The sequence below is a fragment of the Martes martes genome, assembly GCF_963455335.1.
Source record: "Martes martes genome assembly, chromosome: 1".
Lineage (NCBI taxonomy): Eukaryota > Metazoa > Chordata > Mammalia > Carnivora > Mustelidae > Martes > Martes martes.
In genome coordinates this window covers 46,688,367-46,700,408 of record NC_137888.1, presented here as the reverse complement: position 1 = coordinate 46,700,408, position 12,042 = coordinate 46,688,367, and the positions used below count along the sequence as shown (strand labels likewise).

The 12,042-nt window shown below is 38.5% G+C and overlaps 1 pseudogene across 1 annotated transcript; it reads right to left on the bottom strand.

Annotated features, from left to right (window-relative positions):
- Positions 1-10,464: 10,464 nt before the first annotated feature.
- Positions 10,465-11,231, bottom strand: LOC308354642 (ribosome biogenesis protein NSA2 homolog; annotated as a pseudogene). Its single transcript has one exon. The product of its transcript is annotated as a ribosome biogenesis protein NSA2 homolog (transcript).
- Between the last annotated feature and the right edge of the window lie 811 nt (positions 11,232-12,042).

Genomic DNA, 12,042 nt, shown 5'->3' with positions numbered 1-12,042 from the left:
GGAAGTTTTCCTTCCATTTCTATTTTTTGGAACAGTTTCAGGAGAATAGGAATTAATTCTTCTTTAAATGTTTGGTAGAATTCCCCTGGGAAGCCGTCTGGTCCTGGACTTTTGTTTGTTTGGAGATTTTTGATGACTGTTTCGATCTCCTTACTGGTTATGGGTCTGTTCAGGTTGTCTATTTCTTCCTGGTTCAGTTGTGGTAGTTTATATGTCTCTAGAAATGTATCCATTTCTTCCAGGTTGACAAATTTGTTGGCGTAGAGTTGCTCGTAGTATGTTCTTATAATTGTGTGTATTTCCTTGGTGTTGGTTGTGATCTCTCCTCTTTCATTCATGATTTTATTTATTTGCGTCCTTTCTCTTTTCTGTTTGATAAGTCTGGCCAAGGGTTTGTCAATCTTATTAATTCTTTCAAAGAACCAGCTCCTAGTTCCATTGATTTGTTCTATTTTTTTTTTTTTTTTTTTTTTTACTTTCTATTTCATTGATTTCTGCTCTGATCTTTATGATTTCTCTTCTCCTGCTGGGTTTAGGCTTTCTTTGTTGTTCTTTCTCCAGCTCCTTTAGGTGTAGGGTTAGGTTGTGTATTTGAGACCTTTCTTGTTTCTTGAGAAAGGCTTGTACTGCTATATATTTTCCTCTCAGGACTGCCTTTATTGTGTCCCACAGATTTTGAACCGTTGTGTTTTCATTATCATTTGTTTCCATGAATGTTTTCAATTCTTCTTTAATTTCCTGGTTGACCCATTCATTTTTTAGAAGGATGCTGTTTAGTCTCCATGTATTTGCATTCTTTCCAAATTTCCTCTTGTGATTGAGTTCTAGCTTCACAGCATTGTGGTCTGAAAATATGCAGGGAATGATCCCAATCTTTTGATACCGGTTGAGACCTGATTTATGACCCAGGATGTGGTCTATTCTGGAGAATGTTCCATGTGCACTAGAGAAGAATGTGTATTCTGTTGCTTTGGGATGGAATGTTCTGAATATATCTGTGATGTCCATCTGGTCCAGTGTGTCATTTAAGGCCTTTATTTCCTTGTTGATCTTTTGCTTAGATGATCTGTCCATTTCAGTGAGGGGAGTGTTAAAGTCCCCTGCTATTATTGTATTACTGTCGATGTATTTCTTTGATTTTGTTATTAATTGGTTTATATAGTTGGCTGCTCTCATGTTAGGGGCATAGATATTTACGAATGTTAGGTCTTCTTGTTGGACAGACCCTTTGAGTATGATATAGTGTCCTTCCTCATCTCTTATTATAGTCTTTGGCTTAAAATCTAATTGATCTGATATAAGGATTGCCACCCCAGCTTTCTTCTGATGTCCATTAGCATGGTACATTGTTTTCCACGCCCTCACTTTAAATCTGGAGGTGTCTTCGGGTCTCAAATGAGTTTCTTGTAGGCAGCATATTGATGGGTTTTGTTTTTTTATCCATTCTGATATCCTGTGTCTTTTGATTGGGGCATTTAGCCCATTAACATTCAGGGTAACTATGGAGAGATATCAATTTAGTGTCATTGTATTGCCTGTAAGGTGACTGTTACTGTATATTATCTCTGTTTCTTTTTGATCTACTACTTTTAGGGTCTCTCTTTGCTTAGAGGACCCCTTTCAATATTCCCTGTAGAGCTGGTTTGGTGTTTGCAAATTCTTTCAGCTTTTGTTTGTCCTGGAAGCTCTTTATCGCTCCTTCTATTTTCAATGATAGCCTAGCCAGATATAGTATTCTTGGCTGCATGTTTTTCTCATTTAGTGCTCTGAATATATCATGCCAGTTCTTTCTGGCCTGCCAGGTCTCTGTGGATAGGTCTGCTGCCAATCTAATGTTTTTACCCTTGTATGTTACAGACTTCTTTTCCCAGGCTGCTTTCAGGATTTTCTCTTTGTCGCTAAGACTTGTAAATTTTACTATCAGGTGACGAGGTGTGGACCTATTTTTATTAATTTTGAGGGGCATTCTTAGCATCTCCTGGATTTTGATGTTTGTTCCCTTTGCCATATTAGGGAAATTCTCTCCAATAATTGGCTCCAATATACCTTCTGCTCCCCTCTCTCTTTCTTCTTCTTCTGGAATCCCAATTATTCTAATGTTGTGTCGTCTTATGGTGTTGCTTATCTCTCGAATTCTCCCCTCGTGGTCCAGTATTTGTTTGTCTCTCTTTTGCTCAGCTTCTTTATTCTCTGTCATTTGGTCTTCTATGTCACTAATTCTTTCTTCTGCCTCATTTATCCTAGCAGTGAGAGCTTCCATTTTTTATTGCATCTCATTAATAGCTTTTCTTATTTCAACTTGGTTAGATTTTAGTTCTTTTATTTCTCCAGAAAGGGCTTTTATCTCTCCAGAGAGGGTTTCTCTAATATCTTCTATGCCTTTTTCAAGCCCGGCTAGAACCTTGAGAATCGTCATTCTGAACTCTAGATCTGTCATGTTACCAGTGTCCGTATTGATCAGGTCTCCAGCCTTCGGTACTGCCTCTTGTTCTTTTTTTTGTGGTGAGTTTTTTCGCCTTGTCATTTTGTCCAGATAAGATTTGCTTTCTCCTCCTATAGAATTCTGCTGTTCTTGGTGAATGAAGTTGGTCTTCGCTGGGTTTCTTGTTGATCTTCTGGGGGAGGGGCCTGTTGTGGTGATTCTCAAGTGTCTTTGCTGCAGACGGAATTGCACCGCCCTTGCCAGGGGCCGGGCTAAGTAATCCGCTCGGGTTTGCTTTCGGGAGCTTTTGTTCCCTGAGCACTTTCCGTAGAGTTCCGGAGGATGAGAATGAAGATGGCGGCCTCCCAATCTCTCGGCCTGGAGGAGCCGAGAGCTTGGGGTTCCACTCCTCAGTGCGCTCTCAGAGAAAAGTGCCCAACCACCCTGCCTCCCTGGTCTGCAGTCGCGCTGTTAGAAAAGCAGTCAATTGCTGCCACTTGTAGAAAAGCGCCCGGTCGCTTCCTTCTCCGTGGCCTCCAGCCGCGCTCCGAGCCCACCCAGCCTGCGACCGGCACAAGGTAACCCCGGGCTTAGAGCTCACTCCTTGGCTTTGTCGCTGTAGCTGGCTTTCCCGCTCTAATACCTGCGAGCTCTGCGGCACTCAGACACCCCCTCTCCTTCTGTGACCCCGCGGGACCTGGGGTTATGCTGACCCCGCCTGGGTTTCCCCCCGGTTTAGCCTCTGGAGAGATGTCCCTTCATGGAGCAGACTTTTAAAAGTCCTGATTTTGTGCTCCGTTGCTCCGCCGCTTGCCGGGAGCAGGCCCCTACCCCTGCGGTCTATCTTCCCGTCGCTTTGGATTCACTTCTCTGCAGGTCCTACCTTTCAGAAAGTGGTCGATTTTCTGTTTCTAGAATTGTTGCTCTTCTTCTTTTCGATTTCCCATTGGATTTGTAGGTGTTCACAATGGTTAGATAAGCTGTCTAGCTGATCTCCTGCTACCTGATGTCGTCTCCGCCATCTTGACTCCTCCCCCTCCTCATCTTTTCAAAACTAGATCAAGCATTGCTACTTCAGTGAAATTTTCCCTGATTCTGTATTATCACTGCACTTACTACATGCTTTAATTAGCATATTTGTACCGTATTTACTTTATCTCTCTTATCTCTTCAATTAGATCATCCATTTAAGAGCAATGTTTGTTAATATCTGACTTTGTATCCTCATGAACTCACGAATCACTCTTCATGATTATTCAATAAGTAATTAATAGTTATTTCTTCTCAGGAGGTTAAGTACAAAAACCAAAAAACTAAAACAAAAAAAGAGGAGGCTGATTCAGTGTGAGTAATCCAAGCTAAAATACCCTTTTCTCTCAGTTTATGTTTTCTGTCACCATCCTTTTACATGTGTCCATTGGAAATGCAAGCCTGTCTACATTTTCCATAGGATCTGATCTCTGTAAAAAAGAGAGAAACCACCACATGCTTTCCAGGAGCTTTCCCTAGAGAGTGTTTGGTGCTTTGCTACAAGTCCTGCATACTCTGGGTATACCAGTGGCCTGGCATTTATCTTCCCTATCAGTTGAAACCACACACTTTAACTCATAATTTGGTGAAGAGATAATTTCCCACTCAAACTGGGATGTAAGCCGAATTCCAGTAGGGAATCCAGAGTGATGGGAGAATTTTCTGCTCTCTCCTAAAATCACAGAAAGGTGAAGTATACTCAGTGAACCTACTGAATTTTAGAGGTAGAACATTGCATGATAAAGGGAAGATGTCATTCCTCCCTAAAGCTATCCTACATTTTATGACATTTCCCATCACTTTATTAAGTGATTAAGCTCGTGGTTATAAAGTTAGTGTGCAAGAGATGCCCTAATTTATTCGTAGGCATTTCTGTAAGTATTTGAAATTGTACTCACTGTTTTTATTCACTTGAATTTTTAAAAAAATAAATACTGCTAAAACAAGAGCATAGATATAACTAGTATTGAAAGAGTCCACTTTAATTATAGAATATCGTAGTTGAGAGTGGTTTCAGAAGTTATAATCTTAAAAAAAAAGAAATATAATTCCTTAAAGCCTCTTTTGACATATAAGGAAAAGCCGCAGGCCTGAAGAGATGTTGTGACTTTCCTCAAGGTCACCTAGCCATAGTTTAATTCCTGGACTTCAACCAGCTCTTTAGAGCTTCAGACAGTGTTCTCTCTTTTAAAAGGTGATGAAATTTAGGGTGAGATTGAAATAAATACCAATAATTTAGTGTAATAGAAGATTATTAAAAATAATTTTGGGCTGCAAATTAGAAATGATAGGCATTCCCTTCAAAGAATATGTGTGTAAATAAAGTTGACTAAAGTTAGAAATGACACTGGTATGTAGCCAAAGGAAAATTGCTATCAAATGTACAGTGGTGTAAGTGAAATAAATGAATACAGTTAAGATGTCTAGGTCTTCAAATGGTTCAGTGCCTGTTATAATTTTAAAATCCTTTTTATTAACTCATCAGTTATTGAGTTATACATAAAGAGAAATGGCCAAGATTAAAAATAGATGAAAGTAATTTTCTCATGAAGATATTAATTTTTCCCAGGAAATAACCATTCTTGCTAACACACAAAAATTCTTCACATGTGTAAGACATGTGGAATCTTTCTACCCCAGAGTCTTAAAATCTTGGACTACATAGATGATCATAATTTAGGGCCATTAGGTTTTATTTCCTTGTCTTTTATAGAATTTTATGGTAAAGTTTCCAACCAAGTCAGATATTAATGTATGTCTTAGCAATTGTCTTATAACCAAGGAGAGTACTCTGTTGATTCTGTCCCTAATAGCTGGATTTGCCACATAAAGAGTGACCAAAGGAAATTGTTCATGTCTGAAAAATGTACACAAAAATTATTAAATGTATTAATTTCTTCTAAAAGTATGTGTAAACTAGACATCTATTAAAATAATCAGTGGTAATTTTTTTTTATGCTGGGCCAGTCTGAGAAAAAAATTAATGACCAGAAGTCTTTTGTCTGCCTTCTTATACCCTTCTCAAACACCTCATGCCACCCTCAGGATTTCTAGAACCTTGAATTACAGAACCTTACTGGAATCTCACTTCCTGCATTAATCCTCTTATTGGACCTTCCACATCTCACATTAAACTATACCTTCTTGTATCCCATCTAGTCAAAGCTCTGATGGTAAAATAAAAATTATTCTTGAATTAATGTATTATCTTCTCATGTAATTCTTATGTAAATGTGCACTTAAGCAAAGTTTTCATGGAGGTACAATTCCTTAATCCAAAGTAGTTTGGTCAATGGCATCAATATATGACAAACCAGAGGGGATGTGATATATTTGGGATATCAGTTGCTCTTACATCAGACTCCATGAGGAAATCTCTGAAAGTTTTCATATTGTGTTAGTCACTGCAGAGAAACAGAACCAATAGAATATATATTTATGGCAGCATTTATTATAAAGATTGGTTCATGTAATTACAGAGGCTGAGAAGTCCCAAGATCTGCAGACAGCAAGTGGAAGACCCAGATATAGTGGTATACAGTACTGGTCTGGAAGCCTGCAGACTCAAGACCCAAGAAGAACTGAGTTTTCATTTTGTGTTTGAAGGCAGAAGAAGACCAAAATCCCACCTCAAGTAGTCAGAAAGGTAGAGTACCCTCTTACTCAGCCTTTTTGTACTATTCAGGTATTCAATTGATCAGGATTAGGTCTACCCATATTAGGGAGATTAATCTACTTTACCCAGTCTACTGAGTCAAATATTAATCCTATCTAGAAACAGCCTCATAGAGACACCCAGAATAACGTTTGGTCAGATGTCTGGGCTTTGTGGCCCAGTCAAGTTGACACATAAAATTAACCACATGTGGACAAAGAATAATTTTTATCTCCAAGATTCTACTCTTTTCTTTTTTTAAGATTTTATTTATTTATTTGACAGAGAGAGAGAGAGAGAGAGAGGGAGAGTACAAGCAGGAGGAGGAGCAGAGGGAGAGGGAGAAGCAAGCTCCCTGCCGAGCAGGGAGCCCTATCCGGGACTTGATCCCAGGACCCCAGGAATCATCACCTGAGCTGAAGGCTGTCGCTTAACTTACTGAGCCTCCCAGGTGCCCTTTCTTCAAGATTCTAGACAACAGACTGGAAATAATGGACAAAACTCATGACAGGCCCATTTAGGCTCATTATAGGAAGAAGTTTCTAACAGTTACAATTAGATGAAAAAGATGACTGTCTTATTAAGAGAGTGAGCTTCTAGATTTTCAGGCTGAAGCTGATCTGTAATGGATTCTTTAGAAGCGATTCCTGCTTTGAATGAAGGTTGGACTACATACCCCCCTCCACCCCCAAGATGTTTCTTCTCCAGAGAATTATAATATCCTCAGTATTTAGGGGGCCAGTCTTATTTTTTTATAATCTCAGCCAACCCTCTGCTCTCCGTATCACAGCCAGAAGGATCTCTTCAAAATACTTTTCTGATTGTGTCATTAATTTATTAAGGAAGTTCTTCCCCAAGTTGATGAGGGTGTACAAAGGAGGAGCCAAGCCTGGTCCCAATATCAGCCTTTCTCCAGGGTAGACTAAAGCAAAAATTACATCCCAGAGCTGATCCCCTAATTTATGAGCTGTCCTAGTAGCTGATAACTCCCAGGCACTCCCCTCCCTCTCTCTCTGCACCTGTGGGCAGAGCAGCTTCAGTCACTCAAGAACAAGCTCCTGAAGCATGGTACTGGAGTAAGCCATTAGGAGCACATTTTAGAGGAGCTGGGGAATGGATATACAGAAAGAAACCAAAAGACAATTCTGAGGTGATCTAGGCAGATAATTGACAGTGTTCCCATTGTGTTTCATTTTAGTTTGGAATGATATATGGCCCCAGATGCCAGCATGTTAGGGTTAAGAAACCCTGTGGATGACATGATAGATCACTTAAAGAAATGATCAGCCACTCAAAATCTTAATAACAAAAATAATTCCTATATTTCATTTTATAGGAAAAACATTTTTCCAATATATCAGATAGAATTTATGAATAATTAATTTGTTTATTCTTAAAATAAATATCAATTAAGTCCTGAGCTATAAAAAACTTCTATGTTGTTGAGTTTTTTGTTTTTTTTTTTTCAAACTGTCTGACAGTTGAAAAAACTTAGGAGGTAGGGGAACTGGGCTTCCATTTAGTTCTATGTTTTTCAGGAACAAAGCAGAGAGTGAGATTGACATTTTGCTGACTGTTTAATAGCCAACATTGCCACCTGCTACCTTGAGGCAATAAGCAGTCTGTTGGCACCCTTGTGCTTGATGAGAAAACCAAGGGATGATGAATAGCCAGTCCCCAATATCAAACAGGGTGCACAGCAGTGGCTGGCACAAGATGAATTGTTTGCTAAGAAAATAGAATGGCCAGTTGAAACTCCCAGACCATTGATCAAACTTGTTTGTAGCCAACAATTAGTGTTTTGCTTTTGGCTGCTAGAATCTCACTACCCTTCCTGGTTCAGAAGGAAGCCAAGGACCCTTCATCTGTTTATACAGACTATGTGTAACTACAAACAGAACTGTACAAAGTTGTTCCTTTGGAGCCCAGGCATCCATGTACTTTCCCTGTATACAAGCCAAAAAATGAATGTGTTCATTATTTTTTATTGCCCTGTGGGATCTTGCTACAGATTTACTAGTGGTATGACTTAACCTATATTTCCAACCTGCAAATGGAAGAACGTTTAAAACTAGTAGTTCCTTTTATTGTTAATAGAAACCGGGACTTTTTTTTTTCTTACCCCATTTATGAATGCTGAAAGATCTCTCCATAGACTCATCAATTTCACTTTATAGACTTAACTGAAAAGTTGATTAACCCATGGAGTAAGTAGCCACACCTAGCAAGGTGCTCCTTAGTAGATGTGGGGAAATGACATTCATAGTGTTAAATAGAAACAAACTAATATCAGTAAGGAAAAATATGTCTCTGTTGTAACTCCTTCCATGAAAGTCTCAAGATAAAGGTTACATATTCACCTATTAATGCAAGGGTCTTGCATCATTTTCACAATTCCATATGACCCTTTTAGATGATTGATCTTTCCTTCTGTGCCAAATCTTCGGGTTTGCCTACTTATCTTATTGAATTATCATATTGTTTTATTATTACTATTATTAATCAAAATGTCTTTTCTAGATGTTTATATCTTTGAAGCCAGTGACTTCTTACTCATTTACTTAGCTTTAGCCCCTAGTGCAGTGTACATGTAATAAGTGCTCAATAAACATATATTAGATAAAAGAATTAATGAATGGAAAGCATAAAGCCAAAGATAGGAAGAAGTGAATCCTCAAGCTCCTTTATTGCCTGTGGTAGACAGAATTCTAAGATGACCCCCAGGGCCTCACTGTTATCTAATTTCTTTTCCTTTAGTGTGGATGAATCTATGAATATGATGAGATATCATTCCTGTGATTATGTTACATTATATAGCAAAAGGGATTTCTGAAGACGTTATTTAGATTATTAAGTTTAATGACAGATTTAAATACTGCATATTTTGCTATTAGTTACTAAAAATTTTACAGATGTACTTAAGGTTTGCTGAATTGGGATTAATAAAAACAGAGATGATCTGGATGGGCCTGACCTAGTCACATAAGCACTATAAATTTGAATTTAGAGGTCGGAGACAGAAGTTAGAAACTGGAAGAAGGAGAGACCTTATTTTTCTGACCTTGAATGAGCAACTACCATGTTACAGATAGGGCCATGTACCAGGGAATGTTAAACATCTTCTGATCTTACAATCGCAAGAAATTAAGTTTTGCATGAGGGTTGGAAATTTACATGTTTTATTCATGGATATAACCTCAGGGCCAACAATAGTGCCTGGTACATCATTTTCAGACTGACTTAATGACTTCTGGTACTTTAGTCTTCATATTTCTTACCCCCTTAACTAAAATAAGTCTTTAATGTGGATGGGCATTGATTGATTCCTCTTGGAAATATTTATGTTTATTATTTTAGATCTATATTTAAAAGATATTCTTTATAATATGTACTCATAAAAGTTAACTGAGAGTTCAATCAGTGTTGAACACAGATCCTAATACATAATAATAGGTACAGTGTGAAGTAATGGAGGACATATTGACCACAGATGTGAAAATATGCATTCTAAGTTGAGCAGCATGACCTTAAGCAAATGATGCTACTTCCCTCTGCAGAAAACTCAAATAGCTCTCAAGCCACAGAATGAAATCAAAATTCCTACCACAAGCCAAGAAGGGCTCCTGCCCTTGGCCCTGAACCCTAGAAGATCTCACTCTGGCCCTATGTTGTGCCCTTTCCCATGGGGCAATTGGTTTTTGGGCCTAAAGGGATATACCCACCTGAAACCTACCTACCTTTGAGATCACACCCAAGATAGCTAGAACCCAGAACTCGGTATCCCTGACTTAAATGGGCTTGAGTCCATTCCCAAGGACTACATTTTCTTTTCCCTTGGGTTGATCTTATATGAGACTGCTTCCAACTCCACAGAAGGCACTTCCCAAACACTTCCCTTTCTCTGAGTTTCCTGATGTTTTCTCAGCTAGAACACCTTTTCAATTTCCACATTCCTTGATTTGCCAATCAGAATGAATGCTCGTTCCTCAACTATACATATTTTGTGTCCCTGCATCTTATGTTGATTTTTTACCAGTCTTCTACACTAAATTATAAATTGATGGCAAGCAAGCCATTTTTGCTCATGTTGGTGTTCTCTACAGTATATATTTCAGGGTCTCGTACCCAGGAAATACCTGGCAGTTCAAAGAAAGAAAATTTTCTGAGCCTAGGTTTCTCATCTCTATTTCAATAAATGTCAATTTCAATGTTTTCACGAAAAATAAATACTTCTCTTGATGACTGCAGATATGTAAGGCTGTTTGGTAGTATTCAGAACCATCACAGTCATGGTGGTCTTCCTGATTGGTGTGTAAGTCTTCAGTAATTATAAGGAATTACTTGTCTGAAACTGCTGTCAAACAAGCAATACTCCATTTATGCAGACATCATTTTCAGGATTGTTGGTAACCTGGGCACATTTGCCCCAAATAACTTAGCCTCCCTGTGTCACAAGGCCCAACACACTTACGTTCACCTCAATTATAGTACCTTTGGTAATAACACCCAAAGTTGTATATAGTAGGGATGAAGGATTCTTTTTTATGGCAAGAATTGGCAGGAAAAAGGTTGGTTTCAATTCAAGATGTGTTACATGGGCCTTTTTGAAACATAAGCCCATTGGCCTAATGAATCTCTCATATTTAGGTGGTTTTCGAGTAATGCTGTCTCCAACAAAGCAGACTTTAGTGACCATCCTCTTCCATGCTTTCTTTTTCCTCTTTCCTGTTTGAATAACTTTTAAGAGTTCTGTTTCTCCTTGGGCATGTGGGGTAAAGGAGCTTCCCATTTCCTTGCTTTCTCTTTTTGTCTTTTTTAATCATTTTGGAAAGTACTTTAGCTCGGGACTGTCCCTCCCTGTCCAGTAGATACTGAGGTACTGCTCCTTGTGGAGTCTTTTCATCATTCTTTTGTTTGGTGTTTCTCTTTTCAGGCATCTTGATAGTCCTTTTCATTTGTATTTTCTCAGCATGGCACCGAGCTGAGCTTTCAGACCAGTCATCTTTTTTGCCTTCTTTGAAGGTTCATGAGCCTTTTGACCTTCTTTCTTTCCTTTTTCTCATGGCAATCCAAACCATAGCCATAGTGCTTCCGGTGTAACTCAATATATTCATTTTTTGGCATGGTGACGTTCGTGGAGCCATAGGGTACACCTGCCAAGATGTGAACCTCCCAGACCTGCGAGCTGACTCCATGCAAGCCACCAAAGGAAAGGGTTTCTCACCTCTAAAAAGTGGAGCCCTACAAAGATTATCTGTAAGGTTTGTTCCAGGTCTACCATTTTACAGTACTGTATACGAAAATATTGTAAGATTTCAGTGAACAGAAAAACAATATTGAAATGCATAATATAATAGATTCCTAGAAATCATTTAGACTAGAAAAGTAGAAATCAGTGTAGGAATTCTTCCTACAACATCCTGGAAAGATAATTACTCAGCCTAACTTGAAGATCTTTAGCAATAAGGAACTCACCATCTTGTAAGTCAGCATTTTACTTTGTTTTCCTTGAATTGTGAATAATCAAAGACTGTTTTTCCTTATATGGAACTTAATGCAAATATTCTTCTATCTAAACCAAACATTTCCAGTTTTGTGTTCCTATTGTGTTCCTATTATGATTGTGTTCTGGACTCCTTCACTTTTTTGGGGTCCTGCACTGAGCACATTCCAATCTCTAATTTCACCTTCCAAACATGTGACTAGTATGAAGAGCAGTTAGGAACGCCTGTCTATCTGCTTTTTCATCTGTGAAAACATCCCAGTTTAAAAGTTTTGCTGTGTTGTTTTTGTTTGTAAGAGTCACACACTATTGGCTTATATTGAGTTTATAGTCAAGTAAACCCACTAGCTTTTGTTCATAGAAATCGCTGTTATGGCAGGTGTCTCTTATCCTGTGAGATAATCTTGGAAACCAGTAATATCTTGTTAGGTT